General features: G+C 38.4%; 1 protein-coding gene across 2 annotated transcripts in view; it reads right to left on the bottom strand.

Moving 5' to 3' along the window:
* The window catches only part of LOC122807225 (alanyl aminopeptidase, membrane), a 1192582-nt gene that overhangs the window by 812023 nt on the left and 357124 nt on the right, over positions 1–23435 (bottom strand). The window contains exon 3 of one of the 2 annotated variants that reach the window (XM_044078301.1): positions 4407–4473. The exons of the other annotated variant lie outside the window; for it this stretch is intronic. The gene's annotated coding sequence lies outside the window, so the exon portion shown is untranslated. The remainder of the gene's footprint in view (positions 1–4406; positions 4474–23435) is intronic. 2 annotated transcript variants of the gene reach the window in all.

Raw genomic sequence — 23435 nt, 5'->3', positions numbered from 1 at the left:
CAGACTTTTCTCAGTGAGATTTCTCAGGGCTAAACAAATATAGCAGTACCAAATATACTAGTACCAAGTACATGATTTACCTTGACAAAATTAAGAAACACTTTCTCTGTATTGCCATTGCTTGTATCACTTGACTAGACACACCATCATATTATAAAACATGTAAATCAACTTGTGGAATCCCCCTGACTTTCCCGTATATATCTGATAAACCCAGTTTGGAAAGATAGCAGGTCCTTCCTATGGATAACAGTATTCCCTTTCAGAGTTTTAGACTGCCTTGTCCTTCTAAAAATAGCCCTGGGACTTCCTATAGAATTCCTTCTAGGATTAGAGAAAAACAAATCTAATTCCATTAATGAAGAGTAACCATTATATATAGACTAGACAGATTAGAGCAACTGTTCATAGGTTCATAGGTAGGTACTAGGCTATCTACCTGAGGTCATTTATAAGCCTAGCCAGAGTGGCTAAAAAGCCACTAGAAAGCCTAGCTTTTGACGCTCCATTGATTAATTAACTGATCCTCTGTCAAGCAGAGCTAGTGAAGTGATCTCAGGGGTGTATTTTCTGTTACCCATCCACTCGTCAAGGCTTCTCTTGAAGAGTGTTAGTGAGGGGCTCTGCCTAATGTAGTTAGGAATTTTGTTCCAAAGCATGGGGAGTCTCTGTGACAGGAATCTATCCCTCCAGCATGTTCTGTTTATTGTTGTGGCGAGGTTTAGCTCACTAGAGCGCGTGGCTCGCAGTGACTTGGATTTCTTTAGGTGGAGCATGTCCATCAATTCTGAGTTGGACATGGCTTTGAAAGTCAGGCAGAGATCACCTCTGAGTAAGTGATATGCCACTGACTACAGCCAGAGTTTTTTCAGTCGGGCTGCATAGGACATATGTTTGAGGCCAGTAATCCTCTTGGTGAGGTACTTTTGTGGTCTTTTCAGCTGTTGGAAGTGTCCCCAAATGGGGCATTGTACTCTATGATGGGTCTGATGAGTGACGAGTAGAGGGGCACTATAACCTCTTTATTTCTAGATGCCAACCCTTTATTAATTAGATGGGCCACATAGAAGGATTTCCTAACTACTTTGGCAATATGATTGTCAAAGGAGAGGTTACTATCTACCTGGGTCCCCAGATCTCTTATTACCTCTTCTGTATTAAGGGGACTGCCACCTATGTGGTAATTCATGGGTGTTTTGTTTTTCACAAACAGGATGACTATGCATTTTTTGGCATTTAGCTTGAGGCCATGACTTTGACACCAGGTGTCCGTCTCAGTAAGGCCCTTTTGGAGGATGGCAGTGTCAGCTGGAGAATCAGTTATGGCTCCCAGTTTGCAGTCATCGGTGAACTTGGTTAGCCATAGTCCTCCTGTGTTTGCCTGTACTTCTGAGAAGTATATGCCGAACAGTAGGGGTCCCAGGACCAAGCCTTGTGGGACACCACTTGTGACTGGTTTAGAGTCAGACCTGGAGCCCTCTATTCTTACAGTGTGAGTTCTGTCTGTAAGCCAGTTGGCAACCCATCTCGTGGCGTAGGGGTTTATGTTCATGCTGGTGAGTTTTTCTGTAATACCCGTGTGGGGAATGGTGTCGTAAGCCTTGGTGAGGTCAAGGTAGGCTGTGTGAACAACTTTTCCCTCATCTATAGCCTTGGTGACTGTCTTGAAGAAGTCAACCAGGTTTAGTAGGCATAATCTGCCCTTAACAAAGCTGAATTGGGTCGGGTCAAGTGTTTGGAGGTTCCCAATGTCTTTGTTAATGAGTTCGATGATGATGCACTCCATAGCCTTGCAGACCAGGCTAGTCAGGCTTATGGGGCAATAGTTACCAGGGTCAGTTGTGACCCCTCCTTTGTGGAGTGGAACAACCATTGCTGTGCGCCATTCTATGGGCATGTAGCCTGTGGAGAGGCTGAGGTTGAACAGTGTGTTTAGGTGGGGGGGTTAGTTCGTTCTGTAGTTTGTGCAAGACGCAGTCTGGGACACCATCTGGCCCCATTGACGCTGTGTTTTTGGCTTTTGTAAGGGCTGTTTTCACCTGTGCGTCTGTGATTTCCGGGACACTACACTTTTCCAGTATTGTTGTGGGCCCTTTTGGGGGTGAGAGGGGGGTAAAGTTTGCACTGAATTTATCTGCCAGGATTCTGGCAATATCAGTAGGTTCAGTATATTTTGTTCTATTTTGCACTAGTTCAGTGCATATCTGCGAGTTGTCACTTAGATTCTTAACATAGTTAAAGAAGGCTTTGTGGTCATCTTTTGAATCCTTGGCTATTTTTCTTTCGAAGTTAGCCTAGGATGATTTTATGAGGGACCTTAGTTTCTTACTGATACTGATCAGGGATTTCTTTCCTTCTTGGGATTTGCTTTTTTTCTGAACTTGTTTCCTCCTTCTATTGTGTAGCCTGTTTATTGCGGGGTCCACCAGACTGGTTTCCTTCTCTCAGAGGAGTGAGTCTTGGTTTTGCTAGGGATGGCATGATCCATGCATCCTTGTAGGTGCTCATAGAGTACATATGTAAACGTTTCTGCATCTTGGGCAGTGTTATCCTTTAGCGTGGGGGCTGTGAAACTTACCACCTCTGTCTTAAGTAAGGTGATCTTTGCTTTAGAAAAGTTTTTTTACTGTGATTTCCTTAGTTGGGGGTGGTGGTGGGGTGTGGACATCCACAGTGATCAGTTTATGGTCTGATCTAACCAGTGACGGATTGATCTCTGGTGTGGAACACCTGTTACCCATGTTGGTGATGACCAGGTCCAATATGTTTTCATCTCTGGTAGGAGAGTTTGCCAGCTAATCCAGGGCATTTGAGTTGATGAATTCCAGGAAGTGCTAGGCCTGGGAGTTTGTACTCGAGTAGTTGTCCCAGTTAATGGTAGGGTAATTGAAATAGCTCAATATCAGGGTGTTTGGTAGGACCTTCATGTTTTCCAGTGTCTCCAAAAAGGTGGAGTGGTGGTCCTGGGTCATGGAGGGTGATCTGTAGCAGGCCACAATTTGCATTGCAGATTTGTCCAATGTTAGTATAACATGGATGATCTCAGAGGTATCATGCTGCACCACTAACCTGGAGGTGTAGGTATCATTGATGAATATGGATACCCCCCTCCTTTTGTGTTTTGGTCCATGTTCTGTGGCCAAAACACGTGGTATGAGTTGTAGCCCGGTAGTGCTGGGGTGCTCTCTGGAGCCTTGAACCAGGTTTCAGTTACTGCACAGATATCAAAGTTCTCCATACTGAGGAGTGCTTTGAGTGTGTGCATTTTGAGATTTAAACTCCTGGCATTGAGTAGTATAACCCTCAGTTTTTTGTTAATTGTGCTGTTTACAGAGGTGGGTTTGACTTTTGAGCCTTGCCTAAAAAAGGCACTCTGGGGACAGCAAGAACCATGGCCAGTATTCGAAAGCCTAGTGGTGACAGGTGCAAGCTGTCTCTTGTGAAGCAACGCGGCTTGTCGAGCATGTTGTCCCAGGCTGACAGACACTGGATACCCTTTGAATGACACCAGAAGCTTAGCCAGTTGTTGAAATTGATCATTTTTTTCTTTATACTGAAGTATAATTTTTGGTGAGGGCAGGATGCCACTCAGGGTCAGGGTCATTCCAGCCTGGGCTACATGATCAGAGAGCTCTTCCATGTCTCTTTTCATGTAGTCCTTGGAGGTACATCTCAGGTCATTCACACCATCATGAACAATGACAGAGTCATATTTGTACTTGTTCTGGAGTGACCTGAGTGCTTCTGTTATGTGGTGGACTCTGGCTAAACAAATCCATTCTTTATTAGATTAATAAATTTGATACTGGATTTGTTCCCTGCCTGAAGACTCTGTACCTTCCTTGTTTACTGCCTGAAAATTCTGACCTTCCTTCTGTCATGCTCCCCCCTACTGTAAATCCTAGCACTAGCAGCAGCATGCCTTTCTTCCCTCATGCTTCTCTTACTGTTCAGCATTGCCTTATACTTTTCATAGTGTTCTTCACTGGCCTAGCAGTCAATAGGTTGTGTGTGTGATTGTGTGTGTGTGTGTGTGTGTGTGTGTGTGTGTGTGTGTGTGTGTGTGTGTGTGTGTGTGTGTGTGTGTGTGTGTGTGTGTGTGTGTGTGTGTGTGTGTGTGTGTGTGTGTGTGTGTGTGTGTGTGTGTGTGTGTGTGTGTGTGTGTGTGTGTGTGGACAAAAACGTAATTATACAATGACTTCTCATTACTATTGAAAGACATGCATGCTGATTGGTCAGCCCAACCAGTATGCCCACAGTACATTAACCACATACCATTAGAAAAAAGTCAGACCGATGAAGTAGCATTGAGCAACCAGACTTTTCTATTGATATATGCGACCAAGGACAGACCAAAAATAAGAAAAATTGGGTACATTCTGTAAAACTGAAATACAGAACCATACCTTATTTTCCTTATATTTCTTCACTGTTTCAGCAAACTGTTGTACCTCTGAAATGTCCAGATTTTCACTACAACAACAACAAAAAAAAAATCAGTAGATATTCCTTTTTCTCCATTGCTTGTGTTGAACAGCACTAATGTATTGTGCAAGCATATGAGCATAAGTCCAAGATGCATGAGCAGCACATCAGAACATGAGGAAGTAGTGAGATATGATATGGACACACACAAAGGGAGAAAAGGGTAACATGAAACTCAAAAGAATGGACTAATAGGACTATAGGACTATATTCAAGCCCAATGTAAAGTAGCACTACTAACAAGAAGGAATTGTAGGGCCTTGAAATAATACATTGCCAGAAAAACTGGAAGAAAGTGAGTCAGTTGAAGAATTCAGGGGCACCTCATTTAAATGGAACTTCATACACATATGTTGCGGAAATATAATTTGTTTGCAAATAATGTCCATTTGACCTTGCCACTATACATGCGTTATACCATTATGCTTATAAATGCACTCTTCATGCCTTGAGCAATCTAAATCTCTCTAACTCCTCACTGAGATACTGAAACTAATTTCTGTACAGTCTGTAATTATATAGGGTCTATATCACATAATCGAAATTCCAAAATATTTAACACCATAAGCTCAAACTTGGAATTTCGAAATGTAATAACATCGGACACGAAGAATAGTGAATTTTTTCCCAGGGAAAAAAATTGCTGTTCCGAGAAACATACACACATCACAAGCACACCAAAATAAATAATCCACACACATACACTTAACAAAACCCTACTTCTAACCCTACACTAAACCGTGCATACATTCCTATCTATCCACTAAACTTAACCTGCACTCTAACCCTAAGGTCCATAACTATTGCATACTTACCCTAAGAAGCTATACACAAACAAACTAATTAATACACACACATACGCTTAACAAAACCCTACTTCTAACCCTACATTAAAGCATACACACATTCCTACCTATCCACTTACCTTAACCCGCACCCTCACCCTAAGGTCCGTAACTATCGCACCACTGTGGAGGAAATAGCGAAGCCACGGAACGGCCCACTGAAATCTTGCCCAATGTTTCACGGCTTCGCTATTTTCAGCCTTCGATGTAGTGGTGTCGATATTATAACATTCGACATTTTGCAATGTCGCTGTTATAATATTTACTCTCTACATAAATATATATATATATATATATATATATATATATATATATATATATAAAGAAATAGAAAATGCTTCCTCACATTGGCCTTAGTCTGCTTCTACTCTTGGATTCCAATACAAGCATACTTTTTCATAAATGCATATTTTAAAAGTAAGCTTGCTTTCTAGAACTTTTCTTGATTCTGTTTAGATACTTGAACATTTCTATTGTACCTCCTTTACTTCTTTAATCTTCTGTGTATTACAATGATTCCTTCTGTCTTTAGAAAACTTGAGGTACATGGTTGTTTCAGCATTTTACTAGTGTGTACTATATAATATACCCACTTGTATCTTTCCTTCGAGGTAAGCTCTTTGAAGTGGTACAAAGTACTACAGACAGATCAATTCAAGTTTTCTACAAAGCAGGGGGTAACTTTGTGTTGCTTTCTAATAGCAGGTAATGTATACCATCCCCCAAGCCCTCCATACAGTTTTATGTCATTGTTTGTGTAGGTCATCTAATATGACCTTTAAATAACTGTGATTTCCACTGTTGACAGTACCAGCTTCCCCAACTTTCTATTCTCTGTAATCATGTTCTTTTAATTACAGAATGTAGTATTAACATTCACTTCTATGCCAAGAAACTGTGTCTGCATCTAATTATAGTCAGAGTAGGACTGTCATTCATATCCCACATATCACAAACTGTATAATAATCTAAAACAAACCAGCAAATATATGGGTAGCATTTTTGAAATGCTCTGAGTTTTCTTTCTTTTCTCAAAAATTGCTCACATTCTATCCATCTTTTCCATATGTCTGTGAATAAAGCTGATAATTCTATTCTTGTCTCTACTTATTATAACACATACACACAGCTAGCTGCCTTAGCTTTATAGGATGTGAAATCAGTAGTGTCAGACTTGTTATGATCTTTAGCACTGCAATTTCTGGCAATTGATCATTAATCCACTCTAAATTATATATGCACAGTATACATGCCAGCCCCTTAGGCTGTTAACCATTTGCTAAGCAAATAAACATTAAACTATTACATTTTAATCATTTATTTAAAATGATGAAACTGTTAACAATGCACAATATTTGCTCTGTCACCAAGTACATAGTCCATCTCAGCTCTTCTGACAAGAAAAAAAAGCTCTCCCCAAATGTTACGCACTGTAACTTTTGCATGGTTAGATTTACAGCTGCTTTTGAATGTTAAATATTTCAGTGTTTAATTTACTTTCAGGATGATACACAGAGAGCGGTACAAGAATTCTGAGAAAGACTGAGATATGTATTTTTCAGTCATTATTTTCAATGCAGCCATTCTTAATTCAGGTGTTCGGTTTCAATGTAAAAAAAAAATGTAAACAATCAGGCATTTTGAAAGGATGCAGTTTGTTATATTTGACAACATTTTTGAGAACACTGAGTACATACAGTGATAACACCATGTATAAACTCCCACACACATCATGTAAGCCGTAATAACCAAATTAATTTTAGTAAGGCAACATTTTCTCCAGCACAAATGTACCAAATGTTTTAGCTTCAAACACATATTGCTTAGTATCCATTAAATACTTTTTTGATATAGCAAAATTATCATGCCTGCGCTGTCTTTTAATTCTAAATTCAGAATATATGCCACAGAAGAAAGGGTAGTTCTGTCAAGGGAAAGCATTAACACATGATTTTTATGTAAAAACTAGAAATTTCTGAATATTCTCCTTCAGAGAACGTTGTAACAGTCAGGTGAGCATCTCCAAAAATCCTAGCTAGACATTGGTGTGAATCATTGGTCTGCTGTCATTAGCTACCTTTAGTTTTGCTCCCTTACTTTAGAATGAAACATAATGGTAATATGTTTTCCTGTACAAATAAGTATTACTCAATACCTCCTTGCCAATTAAGAACTTTGTTAATAGTGCAGTGTATAATGTACTCTTCACCCCTTCCTGCCTTGATTAGGATGCTCTAAATCAAAGTCAATATACGCATTTATGAAATAGCATTATTTTGATTTTAACAAAAAAGGTAAACACATCTCAACCTATACTGCAATGGATAATATTTGTTTTTGTTTTTTTGGCTTCCCTGATTATTTAATGATGAACACAGTAGCTTAAACAATCCTAATGATGGTGCTACCAGAAGCAAAAGATGTTTTGCTTGCTCCCAAGTGTTCTGGCAATCCATGTTGCAAATAATTGCTATTGTTTTTTTTCCTTTTGACGTTCTCAAATATACTACCAACTAGATTCCACAAATGAACTGCCACAGAGCAGATGAGGTACATTTCCCTGATAACAGAAACATTAGCATATTGCATTAGAAATGCTTGAATTCTATTACATTAAGTGCACTGAATGGTGGTGGTCCATTAGTGAACTAAAATATCTTATACTTTACTCATAAAAAAGTAAATTGCAAAAGATGCATGGGTGACATTTTCATAAGATGAGAGAAGGGCTCTTTATTTCTGTGTAATTTTATTGCTTGAGAAAAAAAAAAACAGAAGATGAAAAATTGACTTAGTGAACCTCAATAACACCATATCAGTAAAAACAATGTAAAGATATATACACCATATGTAAAAGTATACAAGACACAATCCACAGGAAAAAAGAAAAGTGAGAATGGGTATATGTAGGTCTGATAGGTTAATGTACAGAATTAAGGCTATGAGCTGTTAGCAAACTTTGTCATGTAGTCCTTGGTTTGATTCTCTCGGTCTCCATATGCATATTGTGATACTGGGAGCAAGCTACAACCATATAGGCCTCCTGGATATTATTAAAAAGAGGTCTATGTACCTACTGGATTACCAGGTTAACAAACTAATAAAATAAAAAATACACACACACACACACACACACACACACACACACACACACACACACACACACACACAAGTAAGCAGTGTTTATAAGTATGTGTGGGTAATAAAAGGGACAATAAAAGGAGAATACAAAGAAGGTTGCACTAAGCCAAGAGCAGAACAGCATCTTGCTGAATGAGAGAAGCAGCAAACAGGGACTCAACCGTCATTCATCAAGACTTTAATAAAATGTAGAAAAGAATAGAGTAAAACAGCAAAGCTTTTGAGTTAGAACAACTCTTTGTGAATGCTCAAACAAATTACAAGTTCTGCAATAGATCTATTTATACTAATAGCCAGAATGCTCTAATGAATCATTAATCCAATAAGAACAGTACAAAGACATAGCAATACAAAAACATAAAGTGATACATCAAGTATATGGTAATTTAAGGGGTGGTGATACAAGTATTTAAACAGAAATGGCAGAATACAGGTGGATCATTTATTTCAGGGCAGATAGACCGCCTGGATTAAATATTAAAACTAGTATTAAACCTGTATTGCCATTTTAAGCCAGATTTTTTTATATATATATATATATATATATATATATATATATATATATATATATATATATCCATTTTTATACATTTCTTATTTTTTAACAGGCATCATGCTTTATATTTTTGTATTGTTGTGTCTTTGTACTGTTTTGATTGGATAATTGATTCATTAGAGTATGCTGGCTATTAGTACATTTGTATTTTGTTTGAGCATTGACAAAGAATTGTTCTAACTCAAAAGCTTTGCTGTTTTAACTCTACTCTTGTCTGCATTTTATTAAAGTCTTGACGAGTCACGGTGTTTGTTGCTTCTTGATTTTATTTTAATGAGTGGGACATATTTGGACATCTAGGAGAGTTTTGCTTTGCATCTTGCTGAAAGAGCAGACAAATATGGCTGATACGATCTAACTGACAAAAGATAAATGAGTGGAATTTGTCATTATTATACATGGACAACATATGATAACCGTGTATGTATTATATTATTTTACTGTGGCTCACATCCACATTTTATATACTAATAGCTAAACTAACCATTTTACAATTGGGATTTGTTGGTACGGAGGATTAAGGCTGTGAGCCCTGCTACAGGACTTGATTCTCTCAGCCCTCACTAGCGTATGGTAGGACCTTGAGCAAATCACTTAAGTGGACATTGCTTTGGGGCAACTGGGAATTTGAGCTAGGTTCCTCACTGGTCCTCTAGGATGCAAGACTAGTAACCTTCTATGAACTTAATACAGCCAGTGTACCTGATACTATAGTAGATAAGTTTCTGCTCATCTTTTGGCAATAATTTAATGCTTTAAATGTGTTTTGACAAAAGATAAGCACTACTTGGTCCGCCTATTCAGTCCATTTGCTAACATTCGGACAAGCCTCATCTCGAACTTAAGTAGTAGCTTTTCTTTTTTTTTTTTTCTGTTTTGATAGGTATAATTATCTTATGGCAGTCCATCTTTCACTGCTTATGATGTCAGCCTCACCGTGGGAATTCTGTTACACTCAACTTTCACTATTTTTGTGAAAACAATACTTCCTTATATCACATTTGAGCCTTCCATCTTGTATCTTCAAACTGCATTATATGCTCAACTGCATCTCCAATTTCTGATCTTCTGTGAGCCATTTACTACTTATTCACTGCCTAATTATGCTGAATTCATGAATTTGCTTTTATGGAGCTGGTTAACAAAGGTGGTGTGCTTCACAATGGTTGCACTGTTAATTTCAAGCCCGGTATTGAAAATGTGTCTGAGCCGCAGACACAGAATGGGGAATTAACACAGCTTATTGGACTTTTAACACAGTGTGTTACCAGCCTGGATCAAAATTGGAGAAACTACAAGTCCCACAATCCCTTGAGGCAGTGCAAAGGAAGGAAGTTATAAATCAACCATGTTTGAGACTTGGTAATCAAGGGAATCTCTCAGATAACAGTCAAAGGAGAGAAGACGTAGCAAGGCAAGCTTCACCCAGACATGCCAAACAATCAACTCACACCCCAGGAAATAATACTTTTATAGATTAGACTCAAAGGGAGGTTTCATTTCAGGTTGATGAAACTGAGGTTCAGCAAAGACAGGAACCGAAATCCTTCCAGACTAGGTTGTCAGAACTGGAAAAAAGTTGTTTAACGTACGAATCCTGCAATGTGACAGTCTTTATTTAAATGAAAGTTTAAGAAATAAATAAGTGCCCAAGGAACTAAGGATTTATAAGTCTCTTAATGGACTAATTTTAAACAAAATTGAGAGTGTTGAACTTACTGAGATGTTTGACCAGTTTGCTTTTCACATATTAAAAGTTTATTAGATGATTTGGAGAAATTCAATCTAGCAGTGTTGGAATATTTAATGTTTGAGTCAAATAAGCACAAACATGAGAATCTTTTTAGAAAAGTTGAGCTTAACGTTAAAAATAATTTGGAATGGAAACAGAAAAAATTAGGGATGAAAATAACTATAATAAAACTAGAGTTTATCCCTTGCCTGAATCTTATCAAGGGAACCATAAAGACAGGTAAAAGCATGTATCTAATGAAGGATTTGACCAAGTTCGGTATAATGATTATACAACTGTTAATGATGTTAATGAAACTGCTGGGGAATATGACTCCCATTACCCACCCCTTAGAAGATCAGAAAGAATTTAAAACAAAAAAAAAGTAGAAGTTTTGACCTCAAGGCCATACTCAAAGGGACCACACGGCGGGGGGGTGGATATTTTGGAAGAAATGAATATTTCACAACCGCAGAAAGACATTTTAAATAACAAAATATTAACAGCTTATGAAGGTAAACTTAACACTTTTCAGGATTTTAACATTTTTAATTATACAAGCATGGTATTAGATGAAACTAATTTTACACTATTTAAGAAGGGCTTTAAATTTGTACCCTCTTTTAAAGTGGGGGTTGTGGATGTAATAACTGAATTTAAGTTGTTCACAAAATCAGTTAAATTTTCAACTGATGTTTAAGGAACAACATAATAAAACCGGTAAGGTTGGCTATAATGTGGCATTGGAGAGAAAGAGCTGTTTTAGCCCCCCTTTGCATCCTGTAATTTCAGCTTATAAACATGCAAGTTATCAGAATTTTATCATGCTTTGACTTATAAGAAAAATAGATTTTTCAGTTTAACCAAGGATAAATTTAGTTTAATGCAGAAAATAAAGAAGAATGAAACCTTTGGAGGGGGGTATAGTGGTGTTTGAAAAGATGGATTATGTTAGCAATCTTTTATTATTATTCCATGACACTTCCAGCTCATAGGAAAATGCAGTATTTTTGAAAGATTCCCTTTTACAGGGGGCTATTTCCAAAGATCTATTTGATTTCCTAAGAAATGAGCACCCCCTGATTCCAATGGCTTTTGGTATTTCAAAAGTCCATAAAGACATAGAACAGCCACCTTTTAGGGTTATTATTTCAGCACATAATAGCCCCACTTACTCTCTGGGGGTGTTTACTGATAGGATTCTTAAAAATTGTATTGACAAGGTCCCTTATTTGCTGAAAGATTCTTGGGACTTTCTTACTAAGATAAATATGAACTGGTACAGTGACGTTTGTTCTTTTTCTAGCATTGATGTGATTGATTTATTCACATCTATCCCCTGTAAAGAAGGCTTACACTTATTTTATGAAGCGGTTCAGAGCCTTTCAATGTTTAGTGAGGAGTTGATTAATTTTGTTATGTCAGCTATGGAATATGCTTTACTTAATAATTTTTTTTACCTTTGAGGGTGAATATTTCAAAGAAATTGCTGCAGTAGCTATGGATGCCAGCTGTGCACCCATTTAAGCCAATTTGGTTCTCTATGCTTGGGAGAAAATACATGTTTTTTTGTTCCACATATTCTAAGAACTGGGTAGTGTATTATCGTTTTTTGGACAATATTTTTATTTTGGGGAAAGTCACCTCTGAGACAGCTGATTATTTTGTAGATTACTTAAACAACATTTGTACATATTTCAAGTTTACTTCCGCCACAAATAGTGTTTCTATTAATTACCTTGACATTACCCTGTACAAGAATGAGGTAAGGGATTGTTTTCAGCTAGAATTTATAGAAAGGAAACATTTTCTAATCACTATTTGGATGTTCATAGTAATCATCCTAAGCATATGAAAAAGAATATTTTTAAGGGCCAGTTGGTCCGAGTTGCTAGGATATGTTCTGAGGTGTATGTATTTAAAATGGAATTAGTTAAAATTAAGGGAATGTTTGAAAATAGAGGCTACCCAGTTAATAAGTTGCAGAAAGCAATATATTAAGTTTTATCACGCTGGGGAAGAAAGTATACACCTCTCTTAGGTGACAAAACTGCAGGCATAACTCCAAAAAAAGGCTGAGACTACTTCTAATAAAGATTTTTGTATTAGTATGGTAATTCCTTATGCTTTTGGATCCGAAGAAGTTAGGGATATTATTGCAAAAAAATGGATAATTTGTAAAGGGAATCCCAATGTTCTGGACATTTTGGGGCAAAGACCCATTTTTGCATATAAAACTGAAAGGAATTTCAAAAACCTTTTTGAACAAACTTACATTGAACCCACTCTTGCTTTGAAGGGTACTAGAAGGTATAGTTCATGTAAGCAATGTCCCTACATTCTGGAAGTTGATTCTGTGGAAGTTATAGGAATTTCTAGGCACATTAGATTAGGTAAAGGGAATTGTGCCACCTGAGGTTTGATTTATATGGCAATCTGTGACAAATGTGGTATGCATTATGTGGGGAAAACAGAAAGAATGTTTTGAAAAATAATTTATGAACATTTACATGCTATTACGGCTGTGTGCTACACGAGCTAAATGAGGAATTAAACCCGCACATAAGGCAGCTGTTTAATCTCAGCCTTACCACAGGATACGTGCCCAAGGAGTGGCATACGGCAACTGTGGTCCCACTCCACAAAGGCGGTGCCTCTACGGACCCTGGTAATTACCACCCCATAAGCTTAACAAGTCTAGTCTGCAAAGCTATGGAGAGGATCATAATGGAGCTCATAAACAAAGATATAGGGGACTTACAGACATTGGACCCGACCCAGTTTGGCTTCGTCAAGGGCAGATCATGCCTTTTGAACTTGGTCGACTTCTTCGAAACAGTCACCAAGGCCCTTGATGAGGGAAAGGCAGTCCATACAGCCTACCTTGACCTTGCAAAGGCTTTCAACACAATACCCTACTCGGGTATTGTAGAAAAACTTACCAGCTTAAATGTAAACCCATATGTCACAAGATGGGTTGCAAACTGGCTTAAGGACAGAACCCACAGGGTTAGAGTTGCTGGCGCTATGTCAGACTCCAAGCCGGTCACAAGTGGTGTCCCACAGGGCTCGGTCCTTGGCCCCCTATTGTTCGGCATCTACTTCTCAGAAGTACAGGCCAACATGGGAGGACTTTGGCTGACAAAGTTTGCAGATGACTGCAAATTGGGTGCCATAGTGGAAAGTGCATCGGACACAGTTATCCTTCAGAAGGGACTCATGGAAACAGATAGCTGGTGCCAGAGCCATGGTCTGAAGTTAAACGCCAAAAAATGTATAGTCATACCCTTCGGGAAAAACAAGGTAACCCCAAGCTACCATATAGGTGGCAATCCACTAAGCACAGAAGAGGTTATCAGGGACCTGGGGACCCAGGTTGACAGTGGCCTTTCTTTTGACACTCACTTTGCTAAAGTGGTTAGAAAGACCTTCTACATTGCCCACCTGATCATGAAGGGATTCACATCCAGATCTAGTGTGGTCATTGTTCCCCTGTACTCTTCACTTATCAGACCAATGATCGAGTACGATGCCCCATTCGGGATGCATCTCACCCAACATCTGCAGCAATTGGAGAGACCCCAAAAGTTCCTCACCAAAAGGATAAAGGGACTCCAAAATCTGTCATATGCTGCCAGATTGAAGAAACTCCAGCTCTATTCAGTCGCATACCGTCTGCTCAGAGGTGACATGTGCCTGACATACAAGGCCATGTCCAACCCGAATTAATGGACATGCTCCACCTCAAAAATCCAAATCCACCAAAACCACTAGAGCAAGTGACTTAAACCTTAGCACGGATATAAATAGGATGTGCTGGAGGGATAGATTTATCACTCAGAGACTCCCTATGCTGTGGAATAAAATCCCGGTCCATGTGAGGCAGAGCACCTCGCTGGCTCTGTTCAAGAGAAATCTTGACCTGTGGATGGCAGATCATAGGTTTACCCCGGGAATCATCTCTGTGTCACTGCTGGACAGAGGCACAACAAACTAATGGGCACAGTATTTTTTCATATAAGGGGTGGAGTAAGCCACAAAACTTTGGGCTAGGCTTATAAATGCCTTAGGGCAGATAGCCTAGTATAAACCTATGAACCTATGAACCTATTTCTAAAGCAAATATGAACAATTCCTTGTATAAGCACTCTTTAATATGGCAAGGGTTTAATAAATTTCAGTTTGGGATCCTGGATGTAGTACCTATTAATGTTAGGGGTGGTTGGTGAGAATTACACATTAAAGTAAAAGAATTCCAATGGATTGTTAAGTTAAACTCCCCTTTTCCTCCTGGGTTAAATTAATATATTTTTTTATTACCTATTTTGAAAAAAGCAGCTTTGAATTTATAAGCATTGTATTTATTGAATAATCAGAATGTGTATGAAATGCTTTTACCTGTTTTTTTTTGGGGGGGGTCTATATTAGAAGACCGAAGAAGCATATCTTCGAATGCATCTTTGTCGAACTGAAAAGGCTGAAAATGGAAAATATTGAAGCAGCTGTTAAGCAAATTCTTTCCCTGGGAAAGAATTTGCTTGGCCGCTTTGGTACTTTGCTGTTTTCGGCACTGTAGTGCAGTCTTGAAGTTGGTATATTTAAGTAGGGGGTGGGGGGGTAAAGCCCCCCACTGAATATAATGTTTGAAATAATTTTTTTTTTTTTTTTTGTTGGAACAGAGATTTTTTTCCCTTGGAAAAAAAAAAATCACTGTTCTTACACTTCGACATTGTAAGCTTTCACTTACATAGGGTCGATTAATCACCATTCGCTTTTTTAAGCGTTCAGTGAATTAATATAGACCATTTTTTTTTAGGAAAGAGTTGTGACAACTTTATTTTAACATTGTTAAGTATCAATTAACAAAGGAAATTGATTTGTGGTACTTCCTGTATATAAGGGTGGTGTTTTAATATTTTTATTTATTTTTGTTTTTATTTGACATTTATTGACAGGGATAGTGCAATTGGGTTAAAGCCCTTTTTCAGCGGAGGCCCTTGGAGAAACACTCCAAAGTACAGATATTAACAAAGATCATCATTACAGTACATGTGCCATACAATGAGAAATACAAGGCTCAAGGCAAAAACTATAACAGATCAGGAAAACAGTAAGTGAGTGATGCAGTGAGATTGTCAGCTGAAGCATTTACAATGATGATGCAGGAGAGGTTTAAATATAGTTAGTGTTTGAAGAAGGTAGTCATATAAGTGGCAAATACAAGCGGGATAGTAAATAGAACATGATGAGGAAGATACGGGAGAGAGGAGTGAGCCAGATTACGACTAGATTCAATGAGGGAGATTACAGGGACAAATCCTGAGGTTGATTAGGTATTGTTTGAGTGAGTTCTTAAATGTATATGTCTGGGGTATGCTTCTTAGGGTCAAGGGAAGCTTGTTCCATTGGATGGTAGGACAGTAGCTATAAAGATTCTGTCCTACAACTTTGTTAGGTTTATGTATTTAAAGAAGGTGTTGGTCAGAGCTCCTTAGAGAACAGGTAGGGGCACAGGGTGAGACAAGAGAGGAGATGCTTGGATGGTCAGAGGGTCTATTGATGATGGAGTGAATAGTGAGAAGTTGGGATAGTTTGAGGCAGTTTGGGAACTCCAGCCAGTTAAGTGAACTGAGTGTCAGACAGTGGTGAGATTTGGAGGAGAAGTTAGCAGCAAATCAGGCCACTTTGTTATAGGTAGATTCAAGTTTGGAGACAAGAGTAGACTGAAGGTTAGTAAATATTTGTGAGCTATAGAAGAGGTTCCGAAGGAGATAAGCATTGCCTAGTGTTTTTCTAGAGTCAGGAGTGAGGAACCTTTTGTTTCTGTAAAGGAGGCCAGGATTTTGATGGCTTTCCTTAATGCACTGATGAATGTGAAGATCAAATTTCAGCTGGTCATCAATGATAACTCCGAGGAGCTTTGTTTGGGTTTCAGGAGAGATTGTGGTGTTGTTGAGTGAAGAGATGTTGAAAGAGGTTTTAAGGTGGTAGAAAGGTTTACGGAGGAAGAGAAGGAGTTTTGTTTTTTGTGAGTTGAGTATGAGTTGTTTTTTTTTAATCCAGGCTTCCGTGAGGTTGAAAGATGATTGTGTAAACATTTGATGGGGTTGTCAGCTATGGTTATAATGGTGGAGTTGTCAGTGTACTGTATGAGGGATGACAGGGGAGAGCATATGTGGAGTTCATTGGTAAAGATATTAAAAAGGAGGGGTCCAAGAATGGAGCCTTGTGGGACACTGGTTTTGGTTGGGAGAAAGGTGAAGAGAGCAGAGAGACATTAGACAGATTGGGGTTCAGCTGAAAGGTAGCTGTTAAACCAGGATATATTAGCTATGGAAAGGTTAAGTTGATAGATTTTAGAGAAGAGTATATGATGTGAGACAGTATCAAAGGCTTTAGACAGATCTAGAAATAGGCAAGGACATGAGTTTGTTATCATCTCTGGCTAGGGAAATAGTATTGGTAAAGGAGATGAGGGCAGTGGAGTTGCTATGGTGTGGCCGGAAGCCATGCTAGGTGGGGGTGTTCAGGTTAGGATTTGTTTGTGAACAGAGTGTTCTAGTAAACTGGAGAGGGGGGAAGTGTAGCAATTGGTCAAAAGTTTGAAAGTTCTGAGGAATTGCCGCCTTTGTGAATGGGAATTGTATAGAACTTTTTCCATAGTGTAGGAACAGATGATTTGGAGATGGAGCAATTAATTAGGATAGAGAATGGGTATGCCACAGATGTAGCAGCAAGTTTTAGGAATAGAGATGAAAGGTTGGCTGCTGATGGAGAGCAGAGTTTGAGCTTAAGGAGAAGTTTTTTAATGTAGCTTGTAGGGATTGACTTAAGAGAGAAGGGGGAATTTTCTAGGAAGGGAGTTTTGGGTGGAGGGGGATGAGATGAGGGAGGGGAGGGAGTCGTGGATGGTGGGGGAAAGGGTGGGGGAGAGGACTGCATAAGTTTAGTTATGGTGTTGATGAAATAGGAATTGAAGATGGTTGCAGTTTCAAGTTGTGAGTTGTTGGGGCAGGGGTTGGGTGAAGATGGGTTACCAAGATGGATGATTTGCTTGATATTGTTCCAGAAAATGTTGGGGATTTTTGTATTAGGTGGTCTGTGGTTGATGGTAGAAATTTTTTTTTGTGATCATTAATGTGTTTTTTTAGTGAGATTTTGAAGTTTCCAATAGTTTTGTAAATGGGAGGTAGATTTTGTCTTCTGCCAGAGTTTCTAGGCAGCATCTCTTTTTTGAATAAGTAACTGAGTTGAGTTGGTGAGCCAGGGAAAGGTGTGCGATTTGACTCTGACAGAACGTGGAGGAGCAAGGGAATTTAATATATTAAGGTAGGTGGAATTAAAGTATGAGACAGCATCGTCGAGAGGTAAAGTAAATAGGGTTTCCAGTATATTTCAGAGAGAAGGTTGAAGGTAGATAGTTTCTGGCATTCTTTGAATTTGTGGGGTTTGGAAATGTGGTGGAAGACTTGGAGGGTCCGTATTGGGCAGTGGTCGCTGATAGAGTCAGGCAGTATTTCTGGTAGATGATAGAGGTTAGGACTGGAAACAACAATCCAGTCAATGATGGAGCTAGAACTGGTGGATTTGTTATAGAAAGTGGGAAAGGAGATGAGTTGGGAATACCCATAAAGGTTAATGAAAGTGGTAGGGGAGTTGGCGGTAATGGAAAGCCAGTTGATATTAACGTCACCCAGTACAATGGTCTCATTTGGGTTATGGTCTGATATCCAATTGAGAATCTGTTCAAGTAGGGATATGTTATTGCCAGGTGGTATATAGATGGCAACTATAGATAGGGTTTTGTGTTTGTTTTAAAGTTGGCTAAAAGGAACTCAGCTAGGTGAAAGGAGTGAATAGGGCTAGATAGGGGGATTAGGGTTAGGAGGTCTGAGTAAAGAATAGCAACACCTCCACCTTTCTTACGGGGTCTGTTGAGGTGTAGAATGTTGTATCCTGGGGGCAGAAATTTTGTCTTTGTTGTGCGGTTTAAGCCAGGTCTCTAAGACAGTCACTACATCAGGACTGTGTTGTGCTATCCATGAGTGAATTTTGTTATCTTATTAAGGATACTGTGGATGTTAATGGAGTAAAAGGTAAAATATACTATTCTATACCCTAACTAAGAATTCACTAAACAGTGAACTGTTCTGATGAAGTCCTGTAAATAGCTAAAAGGGACAAAAGCACTTATCGTTTTAATAAAGATTCTTTTTATTTTCTGGCTCTGGAGCTGTGTATTATAGACCCAGGGTATCAATAATATTTTGAAGTCATTTCCAGTAGCAACAAGAACTTCACCTGGAACCATGATACTGAGACATGCTCCTAGACGCAGGCCTGGGAGTGATGATCACTGGAAAGCATCTTTTGGCCATTTGACCCATATACCCAAGTTGGGTTCAGATTGAAATTGTGTGGACTTAGAGCCTGCAAAATGAGGGGTGAGATCAGGTGAGATGCCTTTTGGATGTCGAGCAGGAGGACAAAATAGGATTGACTCATCACACAAATGCGTTTGCAAAAATATCTGAAATTCCATTGTTTTACTTTTAATCAACTTAAATTTTCCCAGAATTTGAACATTTCACTCTTTTTAGCATTCAGTTACTGCTTTGACATTTTACAATGTAATATGTTGCTGCAGTCTGTTGTTAACTTGATCACTGTGATTGTTATATGAAAAATATTTCTACTGTCTCTTTTTAATAACAGTCTATCCCATATATGGGTAGATCCTTTATAAATATCTGTCTGTATATCTACCTATCATTATAAAATATACAAGTTATTGACAACTTTAATACATGAACATGTATGTATCAATTATTGCTCAGAAAAAGTTTGCACTCTGTTATTAGAAAACCTTTGAGTTGTGCCTTAGCTAGATGCTGTTATATATTATACATGCTTTCATGTTTTTAAAAGTTTTTTATGGGGAGTTATTTATAGACCTTTTTCTGCTGAAGTTTTTCTTACAAAACCAATTAGTCTGCAATCATGGCCAACAAGTGTTTTCCTTCTCATCAACTGCACCATTTACTTATTTTCAATCCCATTAGCTGCCTCTTTCTGGAGTAACAGTTGGCTTTGCAAACTTAAGGCAGTCACATCAGCAGTTTGCCACACATTTGCACAATACTAACCATAGATTAACAATAATTAATACACAGAAGTACAGCTGCTGTGCATGCATTATATACTTAAAGATACAGAAATAAAATGGTGTTCCTATCAAGAATGCGTACATGTGCATGTAGTTCAGGATGCATATATTACAGCCAACATCTTTTAATGATATTCCTGACAACAGGAAGAAAAATATGATGTCACCTATTAAAAATGATGCGGTATCTAATGTTTCCTGATATAATCATCTACCTGGTCAGCAGGAGCTGCAAACTGTATGTTCATGATACCATTTCCAAGGAGGGCATAACACTGTCTTTTAAACCCTGTTTAATTCTTAAAGAGGTTAATGAGGAAATCCACCTTTCAAAATATAATATGGAAAATACGTTTATAGAACTCATAAATTGTGATTAATCTTTAAATAAATAAATAATAACCAAAATTAAATTATTTACTACTACTTTATTTTATTATTTATTATTAAATGCATGTCATTCACTTTCACAGTGCAGCTCCCTGATAGATTGACATATGGTGGTCCAGTAAATGAATGACATTTATACTTTTTTGTAACATTTCATATTTATGTTATATGTGGCATAGTCCAATGTTCTTAACAATAAATGATGTGAATCATGTGAGGGGGGAAGCAAAAGCCAATACATTCTGGCTAGGCTTACAAATGCCTTTGGGCAGATAGGCTAGTACCTACCTACGAACCTATGAACCTGTGAATAAAGCGTGCAGCCATATACACATTTTATGTCAGTCGGCATCCATTGAAATTCTAACAAGTCACCACAGTGACTTCCTTCTTCTTAACTGTATCTAAAGACTTTATGTTCATCACACCAGATAGGCAGTTATAGAGAGCCAACAGTAGTAGCCCTTCTTGTTTGGACCATAACCATAGATGAGGTTTGGTGGATGGCTAAAAGATGTATATATCAGGTGCATGTTAAATAAAAAGCTTGACAGATTTTGGACAGTCACTATTCTCACCTCTTGAATGAGTCAAACAACTATAGTATTGTCATAGTGCTGGCACAGGCAGTCACTACAACTGTTTGTAAATTTATAACCCTGCAACAGAGCTGAAACGATCTCTACCTTCTTTAGGAGAATATATCATTCCCATAATTGATGAGACAGACAACCCTTACCACGTTTGGAAAATTACAGTATTGCCATAGTGCTGAGACAGACAATCCGTAAAATGTTTGAGAAATTATACCATTGCCATAGTCCAGGGACAAGACAATAACTACCTTGTTTGGAAATATTTAGCATTTCCGTATTATTTGAGCTAGGTAACCTCTATCATGTTTGCAAAAATACAGCATTGCCATAGTCCAGATACAGACAATGCCTATCATTTTTGAGAAATTATAATACTGCCATAGTCCAGAGAGAGACAATATCAACTGTGTTCCAGATATTATAGCATTATCTAATGATTAGACAGACAGCCCCCTATAATTTTTTGGAATTTATACTATTGTCATAGTCCATATAATTTTTGGGAAATTATACCATTTTTCATACTGCTGATACAGACAATCCTTGTTGTGTTTTTATGTGATTATAGCATTATAATAGTAATGGGGCAATCCCTACTATGTATGTAAAATTATAGCACAGCTGCAGTGTTAAGAAAGAAAATCCATGCCATGTACAGGACATTATAGCATCACCACAGTACTAAGGGAGACAGTCCCTGCCATGTTAATGAGATTACAGCATTGTCATACTGCTGAGACAAGCCTTACCATGTGCAGAATATTATAGCATCACCACTATACTAAGACAAACAATCCCTGCTATGTTAATGAGTTTACAGCATTGCCATAGTGCTGAGACAATCCTTACCATGTGCAGAATATTATAGCATCACCACAGTATTAAGGCAGACAGTCCCTGCCATGTTAATGAGTTTACAGCATTGCCATAGTGCTGAGACAATGAGACAATCCTTACCATGTGCAGAATATTATAGCATCACCACAGTATTAAGGCAGACAGTCCCTGCTATGTTAATGAGTTTACAGCATTGCCATAGTGCTGAGACAATCCTTACCATGTGCAGAATATTATAGCATCATCACAGTATTAAGGCAGACAGTCCCTGCTATGTTAATGAGTTTACAGCATTGCCATAGTGCTGAGACAAGCCTTACCATGTGCAGAATATTATAGCATCACCACAGTATTAAGGCAGACAGTCCCTGCCATGTTAATGAGATTACAGCACTGCCAAAGTGCTGAGACAATCCTTACCATGTGCAGAATATTATAGCATCACCACAGTATTAAGGCAGACAGTCCCTGCCATGTTAATGAGTTTACAGCATTGCCATAGTGCTGAGACAAGCCTTACCATGTGCAGAATATTATAGCATCACCACAGTATTAAGGCAGACAGTCCCTGCCATGTTAATGAGATTACAGCATTGCCATAGTGCTGAGACAAGCCTTACCATGTGCAGAATATTATAGCATCACCACAGTATTAAGGCAGACAGTCCCTGCTATGTTAATGAGTTTACAGCACTGCCATAGTGCTGAGACAATCCTTACCATGTGCAGAATATTATAGCATCACCACAGTATTAAGGCAGACAGTCCCTGCTATGTTAATGAGTTTATAGCATTGCCATAGTGCTGAGACAATCCTTACCATGTGCAGAATATTATAGCATCACCACAGTATTAAGGCAGACAGTCCCTGCTATGTTAATGAGTTTACAGCATTGCCATAGTGCTGAGACAATCCTTACCATGTGCAGAATATTATAGCATCACCACAGTATTAAGGCAGACAGTCCCTGCCATGTTAATGAGTTTACAGCATTGCCATAGTGCTGAGACAAGCCTTACCATGTGCAGAATATTATAGCATCACCACAGTATTAAGGCAGACAGTCCCTGCCATGTTAATGAGATTACAGCACTGCCAAAGTGCTGAGACAATCCTTACCATGTGCAGAATATTATAGCATCACCACAGTATTAAGGCAGACAGTCCCTGCTATGTTAATGAGTTTATAGCATTGCCATAGTGCTGAGACAATCCTTACCATGTGCAGGGCATTATAGCATCCCCACAGTACAAAGGCAGACAGTCCCTGCTATGTTAATGAGTTTAAAGCATTGCCATAGTTCTGAGACAAGCCTTACCATGTGCAGGACATTATAGAATTGCAGCAGTAAAGGGGCAGACAGTCCCTACCATGTATAGGAAATTACAGCACTGCCATAGTGATACTGTCTTTCATGTAGGAGTAAAATCCATTTTTCTGTCTTTGCAATAAACCTGAAAATACATGAATTCTGAGGGCTGCCACTTTGCTGTGTTCACGATCTTATCAGGAAACAAGTACTCTTCACTAGGTTACTGATATGTTAGCATGCGATAGGGCAGTAATTTTCCATTGTACTTTGAAATGATTCCTTTCTGTGACAGAGACTGAAAAGATTATAGATAATAAAAGTCCTGTGTCAGTTTTTAAGTTTATAAGTATTGTTATCACACCTATTGTCTGTC

This window comes from Protopterus annectens, chromosome 7.part0, assembly GCF_019279795.1.
Source record: "Protopterus annectens isolate FY-2018-M chromosome 7.part0, PAN1.0, whole genome shotgun sequence".
NCBI lineage: Eukaryota > Metazoa > Chordata > Ceratodontiformes > Protopteridae > Protopterus > Protopterus annectens.
Note: the sequence above shows the minus strand (reverse complement) of the source record. Positions and strands in the feature narration are given on the sequence as shown.